This window comes from Macaca thibetana, chromosome 1, assembly GCF_024542745.1.
Source record: "Macaca thibetana thibetana isolate TM-01 chromosome 1, ASM2454274v1, whole genome shotgun sequence".
In the NCBI taxonomy this organism is placed as follows: Eukaryota; Metazoa; Chordata; class Mammalia; order Primates; family Cercopithecidae; genus Macaca; species Macaca thibetana.
Window position 1 is genome coordinate 117,471,425 of NC_065578.1, and position 11,876 is coordinate 117,483,300.

The 11,876-nt window shown below is 37.9% G+C and overlaps 1 long non-coding RNA gene across 1 annotated transcript; it reads left to right on the plus strand.

The window, feature by feature from the left end:
- The first annotated feature begins 26 nt into the window (after positions 1-26).
- On the plus strand, positions 27-11,517 carry LOC126931156 (uncharacterized). The gene is made up of 3 exons (XR_007717780.1): positions 27-523; positions 4,916-5,042; positions 11,161-11,517. It is a non-coding gene; the product is annotated as an uncharacterized LOC126931156 (long non-coding RNA).
- Positions 11,518-11,876: the final 359 nt, after the last annotated feature.

Consider the following 11,876-nt stretch of genomic DNA (forward strand, 5'->3'; position numbering starts at 1 on the left):
TTCCGTCTCCACAGCAACGGAGTTTCAGAGCGCGCGGCAGCTTGAGGGCGGGGTTCACAGTCCCCTGGTCAAATGTGAGGACTTTTCAGCAGGAAAGCTGCACAAGTGGAGGAGGGCAGGACGAGGCTGGCCTCGGCAGGTCGGGCTAAGTTCTTCTACGGTCTGAGGCGTTGTCTAGAAACTCAAAATCTCTGGAATCCCATCCAGGACTCCTCCAGCAAGATTTCTTCCGATCCTGAGTAACCAATATTGGAACACTGACCCCTTCAGGAGGCAGCCCATGCCGTTTTTTTTTTTTTTCCCAACCGCTCTAATCTGCCCCAAATGCTTCCTTATATGAAGCCAAATTTGTCTCTCCTTAACCTCTACCCTCTGCTCTGGTCTTAGTTCAGCCTCCGCCTCTGGGGCCTTAGTAAACAAGTCCAATCACCTTTCCACGAGACCCGTTATCTAATTGTAGGTGGGATTAATATACTTCTCTGCCCAAACAGCTCCAGCCCTTTAAACTGCCTTTTATTGATTGGTAAGTAGACTATTTCTTTTTTTCCCCCCCTTTTTCCCACCCTGCACTCATCAATATCTAAAATATCCTGGTTGGACAAATTTCCCAAAATAATGATAGTAATAAAAACCATTGTTTCTTGAGCACTGGTTATATGCTATATACAAGATTATTTCATTTAATTCTCACAACCACCTTATCCCAATTCCCACAGTGTTTGATTGATGGTGCCAAGATTAGATCCTAGGATTATCTGAGTCACAGATCTAGTGTGCATAACTGCTACACTGCTGTCTACTACTGTTTTAGGCCTGCCAAAATGAGGGATACCCCCTTCTGGAGCTAGATTTGCTTTTGTTTTTTATTGCAGTCAGACAAATTTGAGGACACCCTGGGGCAGAGCGCAACCAAAGGTGCCTTGCTGTCTCCTTAGTCATATAAAATTCAGAACTGACCAGGGCTTAACTAGCCATTAAGACCCTGCACTTTGCCTAGAGGTAAGATGCTTCAGTTATCCCAATGGCCCAGATGAGTCAGGTGATGCAAGCCGGAAACTTAATTTCACTGGGCACAACCTGATGAATGGGTAACCTTCCACAGGGGGATGTTCTAAACCTTTTAATTGCTAACCCTTTTAATTTCTTTGAGGACTAAATTGAGGGAAGGGGGATAGTGATATCCAGCCACTAGCATCCTTTTTCATTTGGGGGGCAGTTTTAATGATGACACTTCAACTTTTGTTCACAATTTGGACCATGAAAGGAAGTTTATGTTTACACCCTAATTCTTTAATACAGATACAGTCAGCCCTGCCATCATCACAGTTCTTCATCCCTGGATTTAACCAACTTTGGATCCAAAATATTAAAACATAAATAAATATACAAATAAAGAAAAATACAGCATAACAACTATTTTATAGCATTTACGTAATATTAGATATTATAAATAATCTAGATATGATTTAAAGTGTAGGAGAGGATGTGCATAGGTTATATGCAAATACCAGGCCATGCTGGACTTCCTGGGTCCAGTGGGGACTTGGAGAACTTTTCTGTCTTACAAGAGGATTGTAAAATGCACCAGTCAGCACTCTGTAGCTAGGATTGTAAAATGCACCAATCAGCACTCTGTAGCTAGTAAGGGGATTGTAAAATGCACCAATCAGCGCTCTGTAAAAAAGCGCCAATCAGCACTCTGTAGCTAGTAAGAGGATTGTAAAATCCACCAGTCAGTGCTCTGTAAAACGCACCAATCAGCCCTCTGTAAAACACACCAATCAGCAGGATCCTAAAAGTAGCCAATCACAGGGAGGCTTGAAAAAAGGGCACTCTGATAGGACAGAAATGGAACATGGGCGAGGACAATAAGGGAATAAAAGCTGTCCACCACCAACCAACAGTAGCAACTGTGCTGGGTCCCATTCAATGCTGTGGAAGCTTTGTTCTTTCCTCTTCACAACAAACCTTGCTACCACTCACTCTTTGGGTCCCTGCCATCATTTTCTTTTTTTTTTTCTTTTTTTGAGATGGAGTCTCACTCTGTCACCCAGGCTAGAATGCAGTGGTGGATCTCGGCTCACTGCAAGCTCTGCCTCCCAGCAGAGGCAGACTGGGTTCAGGCCAGTGTCCTTCTTCAGCCTCTGGAGTAGCTGGGACTACAGGCGCCAGCCACCACACTAGTCTAATTTTTGTATTTTTAGTAGAGACGAAATTTCACTATGTTAGCCAGGATGGGCTGGATCTCTTCACCTGGTGATCTGCCTGCTTCAGCTTCCCAAAGTGCTGGGATTACAGGCGTGAGCCACCGTGCCCCGCCAAGGTCCCTGCCATCTTTAAGAGCTGTAACACCGCAAAGGTCCGCAGCTTCATGCCAGCTCCAGACACATTATTAAGGGGCTTGAATATCAGACATTTTTCTATCGGAGAATGTGAGGGGTCCTGGAACCAATTCCCTGTGGATACCAAGGGACCATTAAAGGAAAACAATTTCTAGAAACAGTCTTTCACAGAAACTTTACCGAAAATTACAAGTTTTTATTTCTTGCTGGAATAAATGCAGTTCATCTTCTTGGGAGGGAATAGATAGATCCTATGGCAGCCTAACCATAAGCTAGATAATTTATATCTGGAAGCCCTCTTTTGTCATGAGAATAAAATAACTGATGCATGGTGATGCCAGAGAGAGATCTGCCAGAAAAGGATTTTCCTGAGAGTCTCTATAACAACACCTAGGCTGCTATTGATTACTTTTCATAGCGTTTTCTCCAAAATTTTGTTCTTCACCGAAATTGTTTTAGCATTTGTAAGATGAAAATTTTCTTTGTATTATGGCTAGAAAATAAAGTTGAGTCTCTTCCAGACCAAAAAAAAAAAAAAAAATCTACCAAATCATTAATTAGATCATTCTAAATTTTGATCAAGTTCTTCTCCTAGTTTTAAACTGGGGGAAAAAAAGTCCTGCCTTTTTATTAAAAGGTAGTAAAAAGTTTGTTGGTATTCCAGGATATTTTACAAAAAATTTAACTAGCTGTTTGTGCATGTCACGCTACATTACTAATATTCTTTCTTCTTGAATGTGAATGCACACTTCAAAATAAACCATTACCTGCAATCAGTTTTGACAAATCACTAGCAGATGATTAATAAAATAGGTTGCAGATAAGAAAGGGAAAAAATGGAATAAGCAGAAAAAAAACTAAAATTAAGTGTTATTTAAAAATTGCAGAGATAGTGTCACTCGCCATTTTTTTTACAAGTGATAGCTGTCCAACCACAATATTGGCAGCAATAAGATGTTTGCAATATTTATTGTGACAAAAACTATCCAGTTGTTCATCAAACATTTTCTTTTCTCCTAATATGGGAGTCAGACATTTTTTTGGCCTTTCTTATTCTTAGATATGAACATGTGACTCAGTTCTAGCCAAGCCTGGCCTTGAAAAATGTCTCCCAGCATTGTTCATACCCTTTTTTCTTGATATTGGGGTGGCTTTGAAAACCTTGAATCTCTGAATGATTGCTGCGACACAGAGGTCTCCCCTTCCCCTGAGGATCATCCTGCTTCTCCCACCAAAAGCATTTACTTGGGACTATTATGTAGGTGAGAATTAAACGTTTTTCTTGAAGCAGCTGAAGTACTGGGGTTTGCTATATCAGCCAGGGTTACCGTAACGACCCTAACATTTTTTTATCATTTTCATCGGAGAGTCACCTGTTAATAAATCTAACACCAGCTAGCCTTTCTGAAACTGCCTGAGAGAACAACTTTCAAGGAGCAATACACAATGCTGGCCACTGTGAGAGGCAGGAAGATCTAACCCCTGCCTCCCCACTACCCCTGCATCAAGTGAGATCTCAATCTCACCCTTTACCTTGTTTTCCATCTGCATATACAGTACATTCTTTCACTCCTTTATCTAGTAAATAAATGTCTTACTTTAAACAAACGGTTTGCATATTTAAGTAATACAACGTACTAGTCTTATATCACCTATACTTAGGAAAAATTGTTCCTATTTTTCAGAAGATAAACCAACTAGATCCATCGCCTAACTATCCATATACATAATTTATAATTTTGAAAATGATTTAAAGGGATTGAACATTTTAAAAGCTAAAAATAAATATTTCAGAATGGAAGAGTGTATTTCTAATATAATCTTTTATAGTTTCCTTGGTAAAGTCCTACCAGAATACAATTAAATATAGAAAGTTTTCCAAAATGGATTTAAGGAGTTTAAAATAAAGGTTTTATTACAGAATGCTTTTTGCCCAGTTTTGGCCTTTTCCATTATTCTAGGGAAAGTGGTACTCTAGATAATTTATGATACAAAATGGGAAGATATTATACGGTAACTAAATTTATAAGGGGTTTCATCATAGAATTGGTCTGTTTAATTTCAGAAAATAGGTGTGAATGACAATGTTCATAGTTTTAAGTAGCAAAAGTCATCCAGCCAAAAAAGGACCCTGCCAAGAACAGAAAAAAAGCGTTACCATCTGTCATACATTTATGCTTTTTTGGTATAATAAATTGTTTCCCCCACTAAATATAAGTTGAAACGTTATAAGCATATACTTTACTACATAAATTTTCCCATATGTCAGTGACTAAAGCAAAACTATACTATTTGGAGAATTTTCTTTCACATTGGCAGGGTTACTCCTGGTTTGTTTGATTTAGTTTTTCCAGTATGAGTTTGCTTTTGATATGTTTAGTTTACCAAAGACTGTCCACTTTTAGAGATGCACGATGTCTTTAGGCTATGATTACTGAATAGGTTATTTCTTCAAGTATTATGGTTTGATCTTATAATTCACTCTTACTCAGGTGTGAAGTCAGTCATATTACTTTTCATACTTGAAAGGTTTAGCCAACTATTGATGCATCCAGTATTTCCATTGTTGTCAGGTAACATCGGGAACTATGGACCAATTCACTTCTAGGCCAGGATGCCAGGTATTCGAAATCCATTTAGCTGCAGCAACCAACTTGCCTTGGGTGAAGAAGGTCTCACAGATGTCTACTGATTTCTCTGGTTGGTATCTTACATCCAAGAACACCTCTCGGTATACATATGTCTTGTTCACATCATGATCTTTGCATTTCTGACCTTCAAAATAGAGTGCTATAATGCCCTGTCTTTGAGTTTTTATTGTATGTGATACAGAGGGCTAGGTGTCTTTCAGCTACAGGGTCCAAAGCATATGGAGAATATTATACCTGCATTCTATGGTCAGCATTAGCTTCCTATTTATTTTTGAGTGCTATTTAAAGTGTTGACTTTAATCTTTAAAGCCCCTCATTGTTTAGAAGCCAGTTACTCCAGATATCACATCTCTCCCTATGCATCACTGTGGCAATTAAAATCAGCTGCAGTGCTTGCAGTTTGTAATCCCGTGTGAATTCTGGGGAGCCTGGGAGTAGATCCCTTTCCAGAGAAGAACTTCCCTAAGAACCCTCAGTTTCTGTCAATGATAAAAGCAGTATTTGGAGTTTATAGTTTTGGCCTTGAATGTCTTGTCATATATCTGTAAGTGTCTGGAACCATAATTAAGTGTTGTTGATTTAATTTTTATGTTATTTGTAGTGAGAGAGTTTAGAATACTGAATCTACATTTAATGAATCAGAAAAATAACCGCTGTACATAGTAAAAATAGACAAAGCTAAAATTCATCTGTTTCATATTTATTAGTGTGGGAGTTTTCACTCTAGTGTTCTCTCAAGTCCTTCTTTGAATCTAATTTTAATATCTTCAGTGAAGGGATTTGCCCTGAATCCTTAGGGAACCATTTCAAAATCCATAACTCATGTAATTCATTTCTCTAAATGCTTACCTAAATGTTTGATTTCTTAATGTTTTATCAGATGTCTGTTACTTATAAATGTGTTCTATGTTAAATAATAACTTTCTTTTTGTTGTATACAAGGTAAAAGCTATAGTTGAGGTAAACCTACTCCAGTCTAACAGATGACACCAAGTAATATTATGCCAGATCATGGAGCAATCTTTTGGAGAGAACAGATGATTGGTACTTGGGCTTTGAGGACCTGGTAGCACTGTATATGAGGCTTAGGTGAAGAGTGGTGTCCACCACTTTTCTTACCCATCCTTCTTCAACTTCTCATTCATTTTTCCAGCCTAACCCTCAGCCTTCTTCAAAAAAAAATGCAGGATACCACTAGGAAGATTTCCAAATGACTTCCTAGGAAGTTTGTGTCTGACTATGATCTTGTAAATGTTAAATGCAACTGTGTTACCTTTTTCTATCTTACCATGTATGCCAATCCATAGTTCCATGAATTAATTTTGCTTTGCTAGATTCCAATTTTTGTATAATATCCTGTTATGGAGGGAACCCCAACCAAAGGCTGTAGGATACCATAGTGCCCCACTTATTGAGAAGGGGTTATCATTCAGTAGGACCCAATTTTCAAGCTCATAGATCATTTGCTTACCTAATAGCTATAAAATGTTCTTTCTTAGTATTTTATACTATGTTCGTCTCATGGTAAGACAATGTTTATCTGATTAAATAAAATTGTATTTCTCAGTTGACTGGTGTTGCCATTTGGAGGGATGGGAATACTAGAAAAAGAAGGTTCTGGAGGGGTTGAGTGGCAGGTGAGGAAATTATGATTTTGGTTTTAGACACGTTCAGTGTGTGTACCGTTGAGACATCCAGATGTCTCAGGCAATTGGATATGTGGGCCTGGTGCTCACAGCAGGGATAGACAGGGGTGAATCATCAGCATATGAGGTTGAGTTTGCCCAGAGAGACCACCAAGTGAGCAGGGGAGCAGAACCTAGATCTGAACCTTTAGGAGACTGTGGTTGTGAGGAAGAAAATAGATATGCGACCAAACAGGTGTGGCACTGAAGCCAAAGGATGGGATGAGAGCATTTCTAAAATGAGGGAGTGTCCAGCAGTGTTAAATGCTACTGAGAGGTCAAGTGAGAAAGACTGAAAAATGCTTGCTGGATTTAGGGAAAAAAAGGTCAGCAGTAGTTAGCTACTCTACTTTAGTTACATTCACTGGAATGCATTTCCTATGCAGGTAATTTTTCCTACTGTTCTTGGGTCAAACTGATCTTTAAGAGTGAATTTTTTAAAAAATTACATTTCTAATAGTTTGATAAGTGGTGGATTTATGGGCTGAAAGAATTAATATTGTTAGAACATCCGTACTACCCAAAGCAACCTAAATATTCGGTGCAATCCCTATCAAAATACCAGTGGCATTCTTCATAGAAATAGAAAAAAAATTCCTAAAATTTATATGAAACCACAAAAGACTCTGAATTGCTGTAAAGCAACCCCAAGCAAAAAAGAACAGAGACAGAGGTATTAATATTACATTACCTGACTTCAAACTAAACTACAAAGTTATAGTAATTAAAACAACATGGTACTGGCATAGAAACACACAGACCAATGAAACAGAATAGAGAACCCAGATATAAATTCATGCATTTACAGTTAACTTATTTTCAACAAAGGCTGCAAAAACATACCCTGGAGAAAGGACAGTCTCTTCAATAAATGGTGCTGGGAAAACTGGACAACCACTAGAATAAAACAATGGAGAAATGCTTTGGAACATTGGCCTAGGCAAAGATTTCTTTAGTAGGACCTCAAAAGCACAGGCAACAGAAGCAAAAATGGATAAACGGGATCTTATCAAGTTAAAAAGCTTCTGCACAGCAAATGAAACAGTCAATAGTGAAGAGACAACCCACAGAATGACAGAAAATATATGCAAACTATTTAAATGACAAGAGATTGATAGCTAGACTATATAAGGAACACAAACTACTCAATAGCCAAAAAAAAATTAAAAATTAAAAACTCCAAATAATTGGATTAAAACATGAGCAAAAGATCCGAATAGACATTTCTCAAAAGAAGGCATACAAATGATCAACAGGTATATGAAAAATTGTTCCACATCACTAACCATCAGAGAAATGCAAATCAAAGCCACAATGAAACATCATCTCACCCCAGTTAAAATGGCTTTATCAAAATGACAAAAAATAGCAGATGCCAGTGAGGACCTAAAGAAAGATGAACTCTCGTACGTTGTTGGTGAGAATGTAAATTAGTACAGACATTATGGAGATCGGTATGGAGGTTCCTCAAAAATCTAAAAATAGAACTATTGTATGATCTAGCAATCCCACTGCTGGGTATATATCCAAAAGAAAGGAAATCAGTATATTAAAGAGATGTCTTCACGCCCATGTTTATTGCAGCACTATTCACAATAGTCAGCATATGGAATCAACATGTGTCCATCAATGGATGGGTGGATAAAGAAAATGGGGTACATTTACACAATTAAATATTAATTGGCTATAAAAAAGAATTAACTCTTGTTGTTTGCAACAACATGGATGGAACTGGAGGACATTATATTAAGCAAAATAAGCTAGGCACAGAAAGATAAATATTATATATTCTCACTTATATGTGGGAGCTAAAAGATTGATCTCATGGAGATAAAGAGTAGAATTATGGTTACCAGATACTGATTAAGGTAATAGAGATGGGTGGGGAATAAAGAGGCGATGGTCAGTGGGTACAAAAATGCAGTTAGATGGAATGAAATCTAGTGTTTGGTAGCACAATAGGGCAATTATAGTTAATTTATTTTATATTTCAAAAGTACTAGAAGATTGGAATTGGAATGTTTGCAACACAAATAAATGACAAGTATTTGAGGTAATAGATATCCCAATTACCCTGATTTGATCATTACACATTATATGCTTGTGTCAAAATATCATATTCTTTAGAAATATGTACAACTATTATATATCCCTAAAATGTAAAAATAATAATTTTGTTTAAATTGTTTAAGCTGGCAAAATCATATCTATTACAATACACAGTTTTTATTATATACATTTTAATATTTGTAATATTTTTTCTTTTTTTTGAGAGGGAGTCTGGCACTGTTGCCCAGGTGGGAGTGGCAGGATCTCGGCTCACTGTAAGCTCCGTCTCCCGGGTTCATGCCATTCTTCTGCTTCAGCCTCCCAAATAACTGGGATTACAGGCGACTGTCACCACGCCTGGCTAATTTTTTGTATTTTTAGTAGAGATGGGGTTTCACCGTGTTAGCCAGGATGGTCTCAATCTCCTGACCTTGTGATCCACCCACCTCAGCCTCCCAAGGTGCCGGGATTACAGGCGTGAGCCACCGCGCCTGGCCTGCGATTTTTTTTTTTTTTTGAGGTGGAGTCTTGCTGTGTTGTCCAGGCTGGAGTGCAGTGGTGCAATCTCGGCTCACTGCAAGCTCTGCCTCCCGGGTTCACGCCATTCTCCTGCCTCAGCCTCTGGAGTGACTGGGACTACAGGCACTCACCACGACGCCCGGCTAATTTTTTGTATTTTTAGTAGAGACGGGGTTTCACCGTGTTAGCCAGGGTGGTCTAGATCTCCTAACCTCGTGATGCGCCCGTCTCGGCCTCCCAAAGTGCTGGGATTACAGGCGTGAGCCACCGCGCCCATCCAGGCCTTCAATTTTTTAAAGGTATCAGTGAGCACTGGCCTCTATGCACAATATAAAGAAATTTTCACAACACTGGTATCTTTTAAGTTTTAAAATGTAATAGGAAGGAAATCATCCTATTAAAATCTACTTTAAGCGTGTTTTGTGAATATGTCAGTCTGAAAAGGGAGGAAGGATAATGTTATACTGAGGAAAAGACCCTATATTGCATTTCTGTCCGCTTTCAAATACACATTCTCAGAAAACTTCCAACAAAGGTTTTACCATTTGATTGACAAAAATGAGTATAAGTAAAGAATATGAGAAAAAAAGAAAGCACTTGAAGTCAGACACTAGGAAGCAAAGGAAAACGATAAGAAAAGACTCATTCAAAAACAAAATTTCAGCCAGTGCACAAATCTATCAGCAGAACAAATAATGCTTCTAAAGGTGGTGGTGTGGGCTGGTCTCTCTGTCTCCTTCCACTTCTGAATGAATCTATTCAGGTCTTCTGCCATTTCCTTTATGGGAGCCAACTGTTTCTAACTCTGCCCACCCAAATAACAGCTTTATTGGCTCTTTCTTATATTTCAACTCTGTACTGTACTAAGCAAAACAAAACTTTATTCTTTGTGTGTTATGCTTTGATTTTGGTGCTTTACTTTTTGTTTTGTAAATAGCAGTGGCTTCTTTATGCTCCCATGGTTCTTTCTTTTCTTTTCTTTCTTTTTTTTTTTTTTTTTTTAAAGCTGGTTATAATCTTTAGGCTTCCATTTTTGTTCAAAATCAAATTACACAATTTGCTAATCATCCATATTTTAAAACTTTTACGATTATTTTTGCATAACTGTATGCACTTCACCTGAGCCAGCTGTCTTAATCCTTTAGAGTGTGGCCATTTTCCGCTACTATACTTTTGGGTAATAACCGTTGCCAATTTTATCCCACTAAGTAAATTCCTCATTTTATTGAAATTGTTTTTATAAAGCTTAAGTTACTCACATTTATACGCATAATCTCTTCTCCCTCCCCGTTCAGTCTGGTCGTCGTTTGAAACCCTATTAAGCTATTTGTTATCACAGTTTCTAAAACTCCTCCTGATATTAGCTGTTCAACTTGTCATATAGTCCTTCTTCAACACAGGAGGCTAATTAAAAATGGGAGAATCCAATCATAGACCTGAGAGGCACTTTCAGAGGGCATCTTGTGCCCTTGAGAAAAATCAACATTCTTTCTCCTGGGTTCAATTCCCTGCCCCACTCCTTGCTGGCTGTTTGATGACCTTGAGCAAATTATTCAATCCCTCTTTGCTTCACTTTTTTGTTTTGTTTTTAAAAATGAAATGAGAATAATTATGTTTGTGTTATAGGACTGTCATGAAGGTGAAAGTAGTAGCTATCAGTGATTAGAACAGTTCACAGCACATACTAGCCCTTGATAAATGTTAGCTAATATTTTAAAAATAAATGTTTGATTTTAGAATAGTTGTAGATTTACAGTAAAGTTTCAAAGATAGTGCAGAGGGTTTGTATGTATCCGCATCCAGTTTCCCCTATTGGTAACATCTTAAATTAGTATGGTATATTTGTTGCAACAAATGAACTAATATTGATATGCTAACTAATAGTTTTAACCCAATGTCCTTTTTCTGTTCCAGGATCCCACCCAGAATGCCACATGACATTCAGAAGTCTTGTCTCCTTAGGCTCCTCCAGACTGACAATTTCTCAAACTTTGTTTTTGATGACCTTGACGATTTTGAGGTGGTATGATAATTTGTGAAGTGTTTCTCATGCTTAGCCTGGAGTTACAAGATAGGAGAAAAAGACCAAAGATGTGAAGTGCCATTCTCCTAACATCATGTCAAGGGTAATGCTATTTATATGAATTATCATCGATGATGTTAACCTTGATGTCCTGGCTGAGGTCGTTTATTAGGTTTTTTCTCTACAAAGTTACTCCCCACCCCGTACCTTTCCTGACTGTGTTTTTGGGAAGGAAGTCACTATGTGCAGCTCACACGTAAGGTATGGGAAGTTACACTCCAACATCCTTTGGCAGGGTAGTATCTATTCATACATAAATAACTTGAAATTGTTCTGTATGGGAAATTTTCTACCTCATTAATTTATTTATTTAGTCATTTGCTTGCCTCAGTAATGACTCATGAATGTTTATGCTTTGGGTTGTATTCCAAATGTAGTATAATATTTATTTATTTTATTGTTCAGTCAGTTGCCCTAGCTTTGATATTTGAGAGGTCTTTTAATTGGCTCTGTGTCTCCTCAATATACCCCCTTATTAGATTTTTCTTCATTATTTTCTGGCACTACAGATGCTTCAGGCTCATTCATCTTGCATATTACCTGACCC